We start from the raw sequence: 15,131 nt of genomic DNA, 5'->3' as shown, positions 1-15,131 counted from the left end.
TTTAAAATTACTGCTAACATTTTAATAACAGTCCATGTGTTTCAATAGTCTATAGTTTCTTAATTACACTATTTTAATTAAAATTCTAACTTAAAGTTGGAATTCTTTAAGTCCTATCCCTGAGCTTGGGAGTGCCCTAAGTGCAGTCTGGCTAGGTGATCGCATCAGGCTCTTCATATGTCATGGAACATCCAAGACATTTCCAGCCCTGATCTCTTTGAGTTCTCAACAAGTCAACCTAGATAAGTGCCTTAAAGAACTCGGGATTGTGCTTCAGGCATTATTCTCCAGTGTTACCATTTTTAGTAATTAACACCAACCCAGGTTGCTCAAAACCCAAGGCATCCTTTGTTTTTTTCTCTGACACCCCTTATTTAACCCATTGAGGCCCACGAGCTCTGCCTTCAGAATGCATTTTGGATGTGAGAGCCGCTTACTACCACAAGGTTTACCACTCCTGTCCAACCCACAGTCTTCTGAGCCAAACCCCTGGCAATCTTCCCGCTTCTGCCCTTCTCCCAGGCTCCCTCCACCCTCTCCCAGACACAGTTTGTTCTCCATACAGCCACCAGGGCGAACTGTAGACACCAAGTCCTGCTCCTAATCCTCCAATGACCACTCACCCAGAGTGCCTACCACGGCTTGATCTCATCCACCAGTTTCTCCCTTGCTCACCGCAGGCCCTCCTAGGGGGGTTTTGCATCTTTGCCTGGAAAACCTGCTAGGAATTTTCACAGCTTGCTGCCCAGTCATCAATCTCGAAGGTCACCTCAAAGAGGCTCTTTCTGACCACCAAGCCCATCTGAAAAGGGCACCCTCCGTCACTGTTCTTCACTCTAGTTTTCTTCAAAAGAATGGTGTCCGATACTCCGTAAATCTGTTGAGTGCATTAATGTGTTACGAGCTTTGGGGAGAATTTAGGAGAATTTACAGAAGTGACTGAAAATTTTTTCTTGGAAGTTTTGATTTTGGAACAGGATGGAAAAGGAACAACAAATAGGTTTTTTTTTTTTTTTTAAGAAATGATGACACTTACTGGTTACCAAAACCTAACTCCAAACCTGTCTTGTTAGCATTATAAAATTCCCTCTAAGCAAGAGTAATCAACTGAACCAGTAATAATTATGGCCTCCTATGAACGCATTGTAGGAGTAAATAAGCCGGTGAGAAATGAGATGCTACTGCAGTGACAACCTTGGGAACAGTAGGAACTGGCCTTGCTTCTGAAGGGCAGGGTTGAGTGAAACATGGGGCTTGGAGACTGTTCTGATTTCAAAGGGCCCGATCAGGTGATGCATTGACACCCAACAAGACCTTTCTGACTTTTTAGGACAGGAACTAGACCAGGGGTGGGGAAACTTCATGTTGGAAGCCGCATTAATTTAGCTGTAATCAAATAAGACCATTAAAGAAACTTCAATTAGATATACTTAAAAATGTACATTACTTTGTAAAAATCTAACCACTATGTACTTAATAATTTCAAAAAATGAAAACTATTTGTTAATTTTAAAGTTAACCTTTTAATGACTTTGTTATATCTGCTTTTTGTTGGAAAGCATTTGGATATTTGGTTGCAGCATGGAGGTCCGCAGTTTCAGTTGATCTAGATGGGCATCAGTCGTTTGTGACCTTAAGGGTGTCTTAATTCAGGTTAGGTAGGAGAATGTAGATTCACAGCATTAAAAGATTGAAAAGCAAGAAAGCATTTTTTGGGCATGTTGCCCAAGGTGTGGGTATTCTGCATTTTTCCATATTTCAATTGGATCTTTCTTAGCATTAAACAATGACTTTAAAATGACACCTACTGGCCAGGTGCAGTGGCTCATGCCTGTAATCCTAGCACTTTGGGAGGCCAAGCTGGGAGGATGGCTTGAGCTCAGGAGTTACAGACCAGCCCAAGCAAGAGCAAGTCCCCATCTCTACTAAAAATAGAAAAATTAGCCAAATGTGGTGCATGCCTGTAGTCCTAGCTACTCTGGAGGCCAAGGCAGGAGGATCACTGCAGCCCAGAAGTTTGAGGTTGCTGTGAGCTATGATGACACCACTGCACTCTAGCCAGGGTGACAGAGCAAGACTTTTGTCACACACACAAAAAAGTCATCTACAGAGAGCTTAGTTCCATCTATAGTTCTTCAGGTGCCTTGGTGAATATCAACTAGGTGAGGCTGAAGTGCTAATTTGAGTGTGATGTCCTGATTCTCAAATTCAGAGAAACTTTGATTGTATCCTCCAATTAATAGGTCTATAATCGCTGTGTATTCTCCAAATGATTTACATGTATTACCCTGGTCATCAATGATCTTTGCTAACTGGGGAGAATGTTCACCTGAAATTTCCTTTTGAAGAAGTATTTTGAAAAAATTAGCTTTTCTTGAAATGCTTGGATTTTTTGCCACATATTAAATACAGACTTTTACCTTGCAAAGAAATACTCAAGTCATTTTGATTTGACATGATATCACACAGAAATGCTACATTCCTATAGAAATCATTTACATTGCTGATTCTGTTCTTCATAAAATTTATCTGTTCTAAAAATTTTTACTAACATCTGTCCCTGTGATAGCCAATGCACTTTAGAATGATACAGCAAATCCACACTGAATACCTCATTGTTCAACTTTAGCATGTTAGGAAACTGATGATGCTGTGTTGTATTTGCAGGAATATAGTTAATACGTACAGCTTGTTGCAAAGTGTTTCTTAAAACAGCACAGATTTTGTGGATGCAATATACAATGAAAAGAAATGAGAGCATCTGGATCTGTTAATACTTTCTTAATCTGTGCAATAAACCCTTCATGTTTTCCTGTTATGGAAGGTGCACCTCTGTACATCCCTCACTAAATTTCCAATTTCACATTTGTCTTGAAAAGTTGTTGAAGATATCTATTCCCTATATTCTGTTTGCAAGAATGCCCAAAGCAAGTAACTCTTGGTAGCAAAGAAAATCATCTGTTATGACCCAAATGAAGTATAAAACCTTCACCCAGTCAATGGTATCAGTTGATTCATCTGTAGTGATTGAATAATATATTTTCCTTTTGAAGTATTGTATGAAGTTGTTCTGTTAAGTTGAAGGCTAATTCAAACTGCCAATCAGTTATGGTTCTCCTTGAAAGAAGCAGTTGTTTGTATTTTGAAATGGTGCCGGAATCTAAGCATCTGACAGCTTCAACAATGCATTCTTTCACAATGTCTACATCACTGAATGGCTCCCCCTCTTTCCAAGTATATAAGCTGCTTTATAAGTTGCTTCAGTGGCATTATTTCCAGGTCTTATTGGTGCTTGAAAGAATTGTCTCTGCTTTTGCTTTTCATCTCTTAATTTCTGCAGTACATGCTTTTGTGCCTCTGTCTCTAATTTATTTGTGGTCCTTAGGAGTATTATAGTGGTGATGAGTACTGAATTTCTTTAATGTTGATATTGCAGTATCATAAAGCAAGCAAATCATCTTTAGCAGAAACAAGATAGTATTGCAAGTCCCAATCCTCATTTGAAAAATCTGTTTTCTTCCTTCAGCATTCTCTTGGTCTTCTTTGACATGATGGGCTGTTAAACAGACAGAATTAAAACCCACTGTGGAGCTGTGCAACTATTCATAAATTCCACTTCAAACAGAAACACAGTGCGCTGTTGTCAGAAGCTGATGACAACAGACTGGCATACTCGACCCCCATAAACTCTCACCAACGAGCCTCTTGAGTTAGTGGCGCCAGTCAAGTGGGGGACGTTAGAACTAAATCATGAGTGGAGCAGCCGTCAGTTTAGCCCTCATGGCTCACTAATGTTCTAATTGTGCCGATCAGTCTGGGAGGATTATTTCATTGAAACTTATTTTATTCTTTGGTATTTTAAATACATTCATTTTAAAAATAAAAATATTAAATACAAAAATGTATTAATAAAAATAAAAGGATTTGTTCCGTAAATTTGGATTTAGTCAAAAGGCCTCACTTAAGGACCTAAAAGGCCACATGTGGCCTTAAAGCCGTAGGCTCTCCCCCCGCTGAACTAGACCCTCTTGAGTCACATTCTGAGGTGTCACCAATAGAACATCTGTCCTGCACCTACTCATCCTATAAGAAAGTGGCTGGGATGTGGGAATCACCTACCTTTGCCAGGGGTGGGAAGGTGACGACTGGGTGCCGTTGTGTGCACTCTATAAATGGGCATCTTCCTTTTTTAAAGGGCCTGTTGTTACTTGCCTAATGTGATCAGCAAACGTGGGTATGTTAGAATAAGCTGTTTCTGAGTGTTTTTAGGTAGTTTCCGAGTTTTTACCTTGAGTGACAACAACAGAAGGTAAAGACAATGGCTTTTGCCATTTTTGTGTGTTACATGCTCCCATCACGTAGAAGGATCACCTGTTGGGGTCTCAACAGATATTTAAGTCAACAAAGCTCTTAAATTGCACTTTTTTCACCCCACACTTTAATGCCTTGACATTTTATCATCTATATGAGCTAAAACTGTTAAGGTGAGAAAAAAAATATTACCGTGGTCGGTGAGAGCTGTGACTTTTAAAACGTCAGTGCAGTTTCAGGCTACATTTCCCTGTATCTGTTTCACAAGCACAAGAGTTTGAAAGCTACAATCTACAATACTGATCACAATGTATTATAGAAATGCTCAACATCGTTAATCATCAGGGAAGTGCACATCAAAACCATAGTGAGATATCATCTCACCCCCGTTAGGATGGCTTGTATCGATAAGAAAAAATAACACATGCTGCAAGGATGTGGAGAAAAGGAATTCTTGCACACTGTTGGGAACGTGAATTAGTGCAGCCACCGTGAAGAACACTATGGAAGTTTCTCACTCTGGGTATACACTCAGAGGAAAGGGGATCGGTGTATCAAAGAGATCTCTGCACCCCATGTTTATTGCAGCATTATTCACTGTAGCCAAGATACGGAATCAACCTAAGTGTCCCTCAATGGATGAATGGATAAAGAAATTGTGGTACATATGTACGATGGAATATTACAATACATAGCCACAAAAAGAATGAAATCCTGTCATTCTTGGGAACATGGATGAGCCTGGAGGACGCATGTTCCATGAAATATGCCAGGAACAGAAATGTACGTACCTCATGTCCTCGCTCATATGTGGGACCTTATAAAGTTGATGTCATAGAAGTGAGAGTCGGACAGTGGTTAAGGGTGGGGCAGGGTCGTGGGAGGGGGCATAGGGAGAGGTTGGTTAAAGAATCCAAAATTGCAGCCAGATAGGAGGAATGAGTTCTTGTGATCTATAGCAGCAGTCCCCAACCTTTTTGGCACCAGGGGCCAGTTTCAGGGAAGACAATTTTTCCACAGTCCAGGGAGTGGGGGAGATGGGGCTCAGGCGGTGATGGGAGCGATGGGGAACAGCTGTAAATGCAGATGAAGTGGCTCCAGCCGGCCTGCTGCTCACCTCCTGCTGTGTGGCTCGGTTCCTAACAGGCCAGTACTGGTCTGTGGCCTGGGGGTTGGGGACTGCAGTTCTATAGCACTGTAGGGTGACTAGCTTGCCAGAATTTATCATATATATTCAAATAGCTAAAAAAGAGGATTTGAAATGTTCTCAATGTGAATGATAACTGTTTGAGATGATGGCTTTGCCAATTACCCTGATTTGATCACTACACATTGTATTCTTGAAGCATCACTATGGACCCCATAGATATGTACAATTATATGTCAACTATAATATTAAAAAATAAATGAATAAACTTAAGATAATAACCCTAAATAATACTCATTGTGAAGAGTATATATAATAGCAAATGAAATAAAGTCATACACTGATAATGGAATTGCAGGAGAAGGTAGCAGACGAAGTATGCCCCGATGCTTAACGAAAGTTTTTAAAGAGCCAAAATATCCCTTCATAAACATCAGAACAGTGACAGGAATTTGCAGCTGGTGGAGCGTGAAACACCAGGGCAAGAAACAACACAGGGAAGCACTGGGACGGTACATGGAGAGGCAGCTGGATCGGGAGGGCAGGAGAGTCTCCTGCAATGCTGAGGAGGCGACAGGAGAAAGGAATCTGAGAGCAAAAGGCAAGTGACCAGCATGAGCCCTGACCGCACGCACAGAACAGGGGAGGAGGGAAGGTGTGCTGGCCGGAGCCATGTTTCTTCGTGAAAGGAAATGGAGCCATGTGTACGAAGTTCTGAGAAACGTCTAGAAAAATGTGTCATGACCACAAAATTATACTTAGTAAGCTGCTGAAATACGAGACTCCCAAACATGAGAGGGTCAGAGACTTCGTTGCACTCAGGAGACTTGAAGAAAGCAAAAGCTGGTGAAGTCTAACCAAGGGCTGGGTGGAGAATGATGGTGAAAGCACTGTCGGGTATATGGACGCGGTTTACACGTGCAGCGACAGAACCGCGGGAAAGGTGGCCCGGGAGCACAGTGAAATGTGACAAGGTTGCATGACAATAACAAAGTAGCCACAGCTGGTAAAAACATGGGAGGAAATACAAATGCAGTCATTGTTCCTTCTCAGCTGGGAGGCCCAATGTTCATCCAACAAGAGAGGTACCGTCTAGTAGGCAGACCAGGTTCTTACTCTGGTGAAGCTTGTGTGAAGGCAAAAAATAAAAAGTAAACATACAAAACAAATTCAGAATTCAATGCATAATGCACAATAAATCCTAGAAATAATTGCTGTGAAGAAAATAAATCAAGGTAATAAATTAGAGACTGACAAAGGAGTGGGGATGAGGCATTTTAGATCACACGGCTAGGGAAAGCCTCGCTGAAGATGAGCCCTTTGGGCGGAAGCTTGAGGAGTGAGAGCAGAGAGCCACGTGCAGGCCAGCATTCCACCACGTGTAATGACGGAGCTCTAGAAGCTGTCCCATCAAACATCAGAGCCAGAAAGAATGACTACTATTACCAGTGTTATTCTCAACACCGTTGGGAAGTTCTAGCCAATGCAATTAAACAGGAAAAAGAAATGAAAGACCTATAAATATGAGAAAAGAGGAGGGAAAATTAGGATTATTTTCACTGACATCTTCCTGGAAAATAAAAAAAATTATTCTTAAAAAGAATTCTACATGAGGGCTAATTACAAGTTTGACATGTAAGAATCAATCGCCTTGTTATATAGAAGACAAAATAGATTTAATTTACTGTAGCAGTGAAGTTAATAAGACATGGGTAGGGTAGAGTACGTGAAAATAACTTTAGAGCTTTTCTGTGGGCTATAGAATACAGCTTCAGTAGAATCTTAATATTGCATGTTCTTGACAAGAGAAACTATTTTTAAAAGTTATCAAAATCCTCAATGCATTCAATATATATATCCAACAAAATATCAACAAGACATTGTGGGTGGAATTTGATAGAATGACACCTATGTTCATCTAGAAAAATACATGTACAGATTATGGGAAAAATTCTTTTTAAAAAGGCTAATGAAAACTCTTAGATGAGGTAGCATGAGAGGCTGGGTGCAGTGGCTCATGCCTGTAATCCTAGCACTCTGGGAGGCCGAGGCGGGAGGATCGCTCAAGGTCAGGCATTTGAGACCAGCCTGAGCAAGAGTGAGACCCCGTCTCTGCTAAAAAAATAGAAAGAAATTATCTGGACAACTAAAAATATATAGAAAAAATTAGCCAGGCATGGTGGTGCATGCCTGCAGTCCCAGCTACTCGGGAAGCTGAGGCAGGAAGATCGCTTGAGCCCAGGAGTTTGAGGTTGCTGTGAGCTAGGCTGACGCCATGGCACTCTAGCCCGGGTAACAGAGTGAGACTCTGTCTCAAAAAAAAAGAAAAAGGTAGCATGAGAAAAAACTTAAAAAATGAAAACAAAAAAGGTTTAAAAGGCTAATGGGAAGTATCTAAAACATATATTAAAATATATTACTATGATGTTTTATGTACTATGTATTAATACTACATAAAATGTACAACTTATATAACTAGTGGATAATGTAACAGAGCCTAATAGTCCAGAAAAACTGAAAATAGAAATATAAATTTAGAATATGATATGGGTAACATTTCAAAGTGGTGTAGAAATAGTGAATATTTACAAATGGGGAAAGCTGGCAAGCAATTTTGAAAGTTATAAATCTGGATCTCAGTCTTTCTTGTGACAATAAGTTCTAGATGAATCAAACATTTAAGTGTTAAACATTTAGATATAAAAATAGTAGAAGACATCATGGGTGTATTTATTTATGATCTTGGATGGGGAAGGCATTTCTAAGTCAGATACAGAACCTGGATGACATAAAGTAAAGATAAAGTATTTTTGCTGCATAGGAACTAAAAACTTCTCTATGGGGGAAAAAAGCCCAAATTAAAAAATCCTAAACAAATTCAACATAGCTAAAATAAACTGGGGGAAAATTGCAATGTACGAAAGACAGGAGAATTCCTTACAATGACTACCTATAGATCTGAAAAAGGAATAGAAAACCCCATAGAAAATTGCAGGAGATAAACAGGCAGTTCCCAGAAGAAGAAATATAAATAGCTTATGAAATGTATCACACTCTGATAGATTTCATAAGCTATTTATATTTCTTCTTCTGGGCACTATTTACCGGGCCACTGACAATACATCAGAGTTCCTGCCTTCCTGAGTTTGGATACTTAACATTTGAACTATACCTACCCTCTTCCCACACACATCTCAGTCACGCTTATGAATTTTTATTCTGAAAATATATCAAACATAGAAAAAGCTTCAAGAATGAGCATCTACTTGCGTATTACCCATCTGGATTCAATCATGAACACGGTCGTATTTCTCTCTCCCTCTCTCTCTGTCTCTTGCTCCTTCCCTCCCCTGCTTTCATTTGTGCAAACCTTATGAAAGCCAATCACAGACAGTGGGACTCACCCTACACACGTCAGTGTGACTCTCCTAAGAACAAGGGCATAACCATACACTGTGACCACAAGAACAGATATAACCTGATGAGATTTGGGGGTAAGGACAACTGGAGAAATATCTACATGGAGGTCAAAGCAGGGTGGGTTTGCATTCTGCTGTGTAAGAGCGCTGTTCCAATCACTCTTTACAAGCATACTTGAAGGTTTTACAATGAGTGTGTGCTTTTGCAGTCAGAGAAGAAAGACCAAGTTTTTAAAGCTGCCATTGGAACCCCTAGATCTCAGCAGTGCATGTGGCCACCGGGCTCTTCCCACCCTGGGGACACCAGGTGGCAGCGTTGTGCTGCTGCATCCTGCAAGATGCTCCAGGCGGGAGGGACGCCCCCAGGACATGGGATGGAAGGAGGGAAGAGTGGTTGCACTTTCACGCAGAGCAGTTCCTTGGCTGGTTTGGGCTCCCCCCCCCCCCGCAGGTTTATCATTTGGTGATCAGATCACAGAATTATTAGAGTTTTCAGAGCTGGGCAAGGTCCTGGAGGTGGCCCTTCTGAGGACCCTATGGACACGCCACTTACACGCACACTTATTGATGAGCAGTGCAAACAGTCTAGGGCAGTGCCCAGGACACAGGAAAGCAATAAAGGAGTAAGTTGTTCAGGGACATGGAACCTGCCAGAAGGAAGGATGCACTGGGCTGCTGCGGGAAACTGATCCTAACCACTCTGAAAAATCCCCAAGGTTCGTGGCCAGAGGGACCTGCCTCCCACTGGCTCTGGTCACCGGACAGACCTGGCATCTGTTTCACCGCAGCACAGACTGCGTGGGCGGGGAGGGACACTGGGCTGATGGGAGTAGAAGAAGGGCAGCGGGGGAAGCGTAGAACATCTGCTGAACTTGCCGCTGGCAAGCGGGAGAGACAGGGTCAGTAGCACAGGTGAGCAACAGCCCAAGGGGACAGTGACCCATCTGCACGGGAAGGTGGCAGCCCGAGGCTGATGGCGAGACTGGCCCTCTGGGGTGGAGTGTGGATGGGCTGGGAAAAGGCTTGTCGTGGGCAAGGACACAGAGGCTTAGCTCCTCGTAGACGATGAAGGTTCCGGTGCGAGAGGAGCTCAGCACAGCGGAGGGCAGGGCTCTGTTCTCAACAGGGTCGGGATTGGAGGGCAGAGAAACTAAGGCAGGCCAATGCCACAGGAGGACTGGGGACAAGCTGAAACTCAGCTGGCACGTGGGGACCCGGGCTTTCTCTCCAGGCTAGGCTTACAGCACGGAGCAAGGTGAGATTAACCGCGTTGTCAGCCAAGACTATCAGTGAGAAGAAATTCAGATGGACTGAGTTTAAATCTCAACTCTGCTAAACGCTAGCCATGAGAGTGGGCACAAATCAGCTCTTCCAGCATGCAAGTTCTCATCTTTGACGTGGGGATTGTGTGACCTTGAATAGTGGTGGCAAAAATTAAATAAGATAATGGCTGTGGAGCCTGTAGCCCAGTGTTTGGCATGTAGAAGGTGCTCAGTAAGTGGTATTTAGTATCTCTATTCTAATTTGGCAATAAAGTGGGCATTAATAAGATACTGGAGGGTAGGTTTCTAAGGAGTTGGCAAGGACAACTCCTGACGGGCATACCAGGGCTACCAGATGTCACTTACTCGGAAGTGGCTACTGAGCAAGCCGGCCATGCCCAGTCAGGGACAGTGAGCCTCGGGAATGCCAAGCCACCCCGTAATGGCAAATGTAACCGAGCTTCCTGGGCTACAAAGGCAGACAATAAAGTTCAATCATTTACCAAATCTCTACTATATATTAGGTAATTGCACAAAATAATCTAACAAACGCAACGACCCCGTGGGGTACTACTTGTCATTCACGTGACCACGCAGTACTTGGGAACTTGGAAGCTGAACCCAGATCTTTGAACCAAACTGAGCTGTTTCACCACGTGTGCTTTCTCCGATACGATTAAGCCATGTCGCAGAGGCTGCATCCTGGGAGTTCTGCCCTTTCTCATGTTTTCTTCCTCCTTTGGTTTAAGCTGGTGGTAGCAGTTTAATCTTGGCTGTGCAATAATCTCTGAGATTCAGACACACTGATGAATTAGCAGGAAGCGGTATTTTCACAAGAGACGGTGGGAGTCACAGGAGAGGAGCACAGCAGGGTGGCTTCGGTGCCCAAGTGACAACATGTGATGTCTATTGGTAAAGAGAGACATGCTCACTTTGGGAGGCAGAGGTGGGAGAATTGCTTGAGGTCAGGACTTCAAGACCAGCCTGAGCAAGAGCGAGACCCTGTCTCTACTAAAAATGGAAAAATTAGCTGTGCACAGTGGCACACACCTGCAGCCCCAGCTACTTGGGAGGCTGAGGCAGGAGGATCGTTTGAGCCCAGGGGTCCAAGGCTGCAGTGAGCTATGATTGCACCACTGTACTCCATCCTGGGTGACAAAGTGACACCTTGTCTCAAAAAACAAAACAAAACAAAACAAGACAACAAAAAGAGACACTTTTTTTTCCTTTTTGCTCATTCATTCAACAAATAGTAATTGAGCATCTGCTTACCTGCCATGAGCTGTCCTAGGTGCTGGGAATACATCGGTGAGCAACAGCAAAACCCCTGCCCCACGGAACATACACGCTCATGCAGGAGTCAGACGACACGTCGTATTTACCCAACATAACAGATGAGTATATCATATGCCAGGTTAAAAGGTGTTACATTACATGGGGCACAGACAATGTGAAGCGAGGTGTGAAAAGCCAGACGTGTTGGTGGCCGGGAGAGCTGACTGCCATTTAAATAGAATGATCAGGACAGACGCTGGGGAGAGGTGACGCCGAAACCAAGACTTGAGGGAGGTGAGTGAGTTGCTGGTTTCTGGGCGAGTGTCCAGAAGAGGAAACTGCTAGGGCTAAGGTCGCCAGGCTAGAGCAGGCCCTGCGGGGAAGGGGACGCATGCAGCCGAGGGGAGACAGGTGACACAGGCACAGGGGGGTCGGGCCTTGAAGAACTTTGGCTTCACCCTGAGTGTGGTGGGCCTGCGGGAGAGTTTTGGTCACAGCAGTGACAGGATCTGACTCCCATTGCTGAGGGCTGCGTGGGGAGGAGAGAGAGGCATGGGCCTGGGGGAGCCACACGGTGACGAGAGACAGGGTCCCAGGGGCATTTCGGAGGCAGCCTGATGAGTTGGATGTAGGTGAGAGAGAAAGACAGGAGCTGAGATGACACCAACGGTTTTGGAAGAATCAAGTTGGCAGGGAGTAAGGCGGGAGACTGCCCAGTTCTGCACGGGGTATGTCACAGGAAAACTGTGTCCTTTCCCTGCTTTATGTTGGTGGCAGAGACAGAAGGTTCAGTTGGTAAGCCATTCCGGGTTTTATTCAGTGGCCAAAGGGTGGAGAAGGGAGCGCATGCTCTGAAGGCACCTTGTCCCTAGCGGTGGGACAAGTGGGGGTTTTGGAGAGTGAGATCCGGGTCGGGGGAGGTGGGTAAGCTTGGACAGGGTGGGATTTCAGACATGCGGGTGCATTTCACGTACGTGCGTCTTCCTACATCTCATGTACACAAAACAGTGGCGATCTCCTCCTAGGGGAGGGGTTTTTAGTGTTAGAATGACATGTTAATGAGCTAAAGATAACCTGAGGGTGCCTGCTCTGGTCTGCCCCTGCAGGTGCGGGTGTGGACTTCTGGCATCCAGCAGGAGGTCATGTGGCTCTTTGTGGCATCCGGGCCATCTGGTGTCCTATAGAGCAGCCGTGCCTATAGATGCAAAGACTAAAGAAAAACTGTTAAAGTTTTTTTTTTTGGAGACAGAGTCTTGCTCTGTTGCCCGGGCTAGAGTGCCGTGGCATCAGCCTAGCTCACAGCAACCTCAAACTCCTGGGCTCAAGTGATCCTCCTGCCTCAGCCTCCCGAGTAGCTGGGACTATAGGCATGCGCCACCATGCCCGGCTATTTTTTTTTCCTATATATTTTTAGCTGTCCAGATCATTTCTTTCTCTTTTTAGTAGAGATGGGGTCTTGTTCTTGCTCAGGCTGGTCTCAAACTCCTGACTTCGAGTGATCCTCCCACCTCGGCCTCCCAGAGTGCTAGGATTACAGGTGTGAGCCACTGCACCCAGCCTATTAAAGTTTGTGAACCGTTCCATCGGGCTGTCCTGATACCAGGTGCAGTGCAGCTTTGGTGCACTGGACGCTGTGGGTGGCCCAGGGTTGCTTGTGACGCCTTGTGGCGCTGGGCGCAATGGGAGGTGCATCCGTGAGGGCCCAGGCATCCGATGGAAGGACCCCATTTCCACCCCCAGCCCCAGTAGCCCGCAAGTGGTTGGCAGGAGCTGCAATGTTAGTCTTTCAGGGAAGCCCCTCGAGAGGGGGGTCCTGCCGTAGACAGGTGAGAACAATGCCAATGACGTTCCAGGAGTGACCACCAGAAGCTGCTTCATCTGCGCCCACAGGCCTGCGAGAGCTGAGGGACACTGGTGTGGCCCGATGCTGCAGAGTGTTTGCAGACAGTTCTGGCCGGGGGTTCCTGCACACTACTCGACACGCAAAACATGGCTTGTGAAATAAGATGAAATGAACACTCACCTCTGTTTTGGGGAGCTCCTCATCAGCCCTCGATGTGAGATCCTAAAAGCACCCCTAAGTCCAGTTAACTTGATGGCTGTTAGTTCTGAGGAATTCGTGAGTAGGGGAGAGTGGGAGGGATTGTGTTTCTTCGGGTGCTAACCACAGGCCTGAACGTCCGCTTAAATGCCATGAGCAGGCCGGGTGCGGTGGCTCACGCCTGTAATCCTAGCACTCTGGGAGGCCAAGGCGGGAGGATTGCTTGAGGTCAGGAATTCAAGACCAGCCTGGGCAACATAGTGAGACCCTGACTCTAAAAACAAACAAACAAAAAAGCTGTGAACACCTTGGGGAGAGTGACCCTACATCCTGGTAAGCCCTAATTTTCACTCTTAAAAATGTTCCAGGTTGGATGATAAGTTATATGGACACTGTTAGGGTACTGTGTACCGGGTGTCACAGGTCCAGTTCCCAGGGTCCTGGCCAGACACACGCGTCCTAATCCATCCAACTGCAGCCTGGGCTGACGCCCTGTCCATGTTAGCGAATATTTCATTGATTGGAAGAAGATCTGAACAGAGCTGTGACTTGTCCTTGCTTCCAGTGGAACTAGTTCAATTGTGAGATAAAGTAGCATTTTCCTCTGCACCTTCTGCTCCAATGACTCAAACTAGCTGGGTTTTTTTTGGGTTGCACAGAGCCAGGCTGTTCCGGAGGCTCAGGGAGCCACAGGGGAGGAAGAAACAGGGAATCTGAGGGAAGAGGCCACTGCTGGCCACCTTGTGGACAAAGAAGAGCTTCTGTCTTGGGGGGAAAATGCAAAACCAGAATTGGGTTTCTGGCAACCAGTCAGTCATTTCTTGCAGTAGGACCACACTGTTTTATTACGTTTCCGTGAAAGCTGTTTCTCAAAGTGGAAAGTTGCCACCACTTACAACCACTCTCGATTTAAAAAAAAATTTTTTTTTAAATACAGTACCAGAAAAATATTGAAATGTGTAAGGAAAGAAATAAAAACACCCTGTAATTATACTACTCAAAGGTAACCACTGTTTATATGTGTACACACACACACACACCTCCAGATTTTTTTCACATGAATTATCATACACAAACAAAATACATGTTTAGAAAAATGGAATCATTCCATCCGTGTGGTTTTGCAGCTGCCCCTTTCACCTACCGTGTAGACGGGTATCACTGCATGTCAAGGAACATGGAACCGCATGCCGATGTTTACAGCCTGCATGTCATTCTAAGTACAACTCTGTCGTTGTTTATTTCCTAACAACAATCCCCTGTCGTTAGACACTGAGGTTTTTCAATGTGCTCTAGATCCGAAGTCCCCAACACCAGCTGCATGCTGGTACTGGCCCCTGGTCCGTGGCCTCTTAGGCACCGGGCAGCAGAGCTCCGCCCCTCCCCCCTCCCCCATCCATGGAGAAATTGTCTTCCGTGGAACTTAGGAACTGGGGGCCGCACAGCGGGAGGTGAGCGGCAGGCAAGGGAGAGAAGCTTCATCTGTATTTACAGCCGCTCCCTGTCACTCGCAGCACGGCCTGAGCTCCACCTCCTCCCCACCTCCCACCTCCGTGGAAAAATCGTCTTCCGTGAAACCAGTCCCTAGTGCCAAAAATGTTGGGGACTACTGCTCTAGATAACATCCTTGTACATGTAACTTTACATGCTTGTTTAATATTTAGGAGAAATTCCGA

This window comes from Lemur catta, chromosome 1 (genome assembly GCF_020740605.2).
Source record: "Lemur catta isolate mLemCat1 chromosome 1, mLemCat1.pri, whole genome shotgun sequence".
Classification (NCBI taxonomy): Eukaryota; Metazoa; Chordata; class Mammalia; order Primates; family Lemuridae; genus Lemur; species Lemur catta.
The sequence above is the reverse complement of the archived record's forward strand: the minus strand, read 5'-3'. Positions refer to the sequence as shown.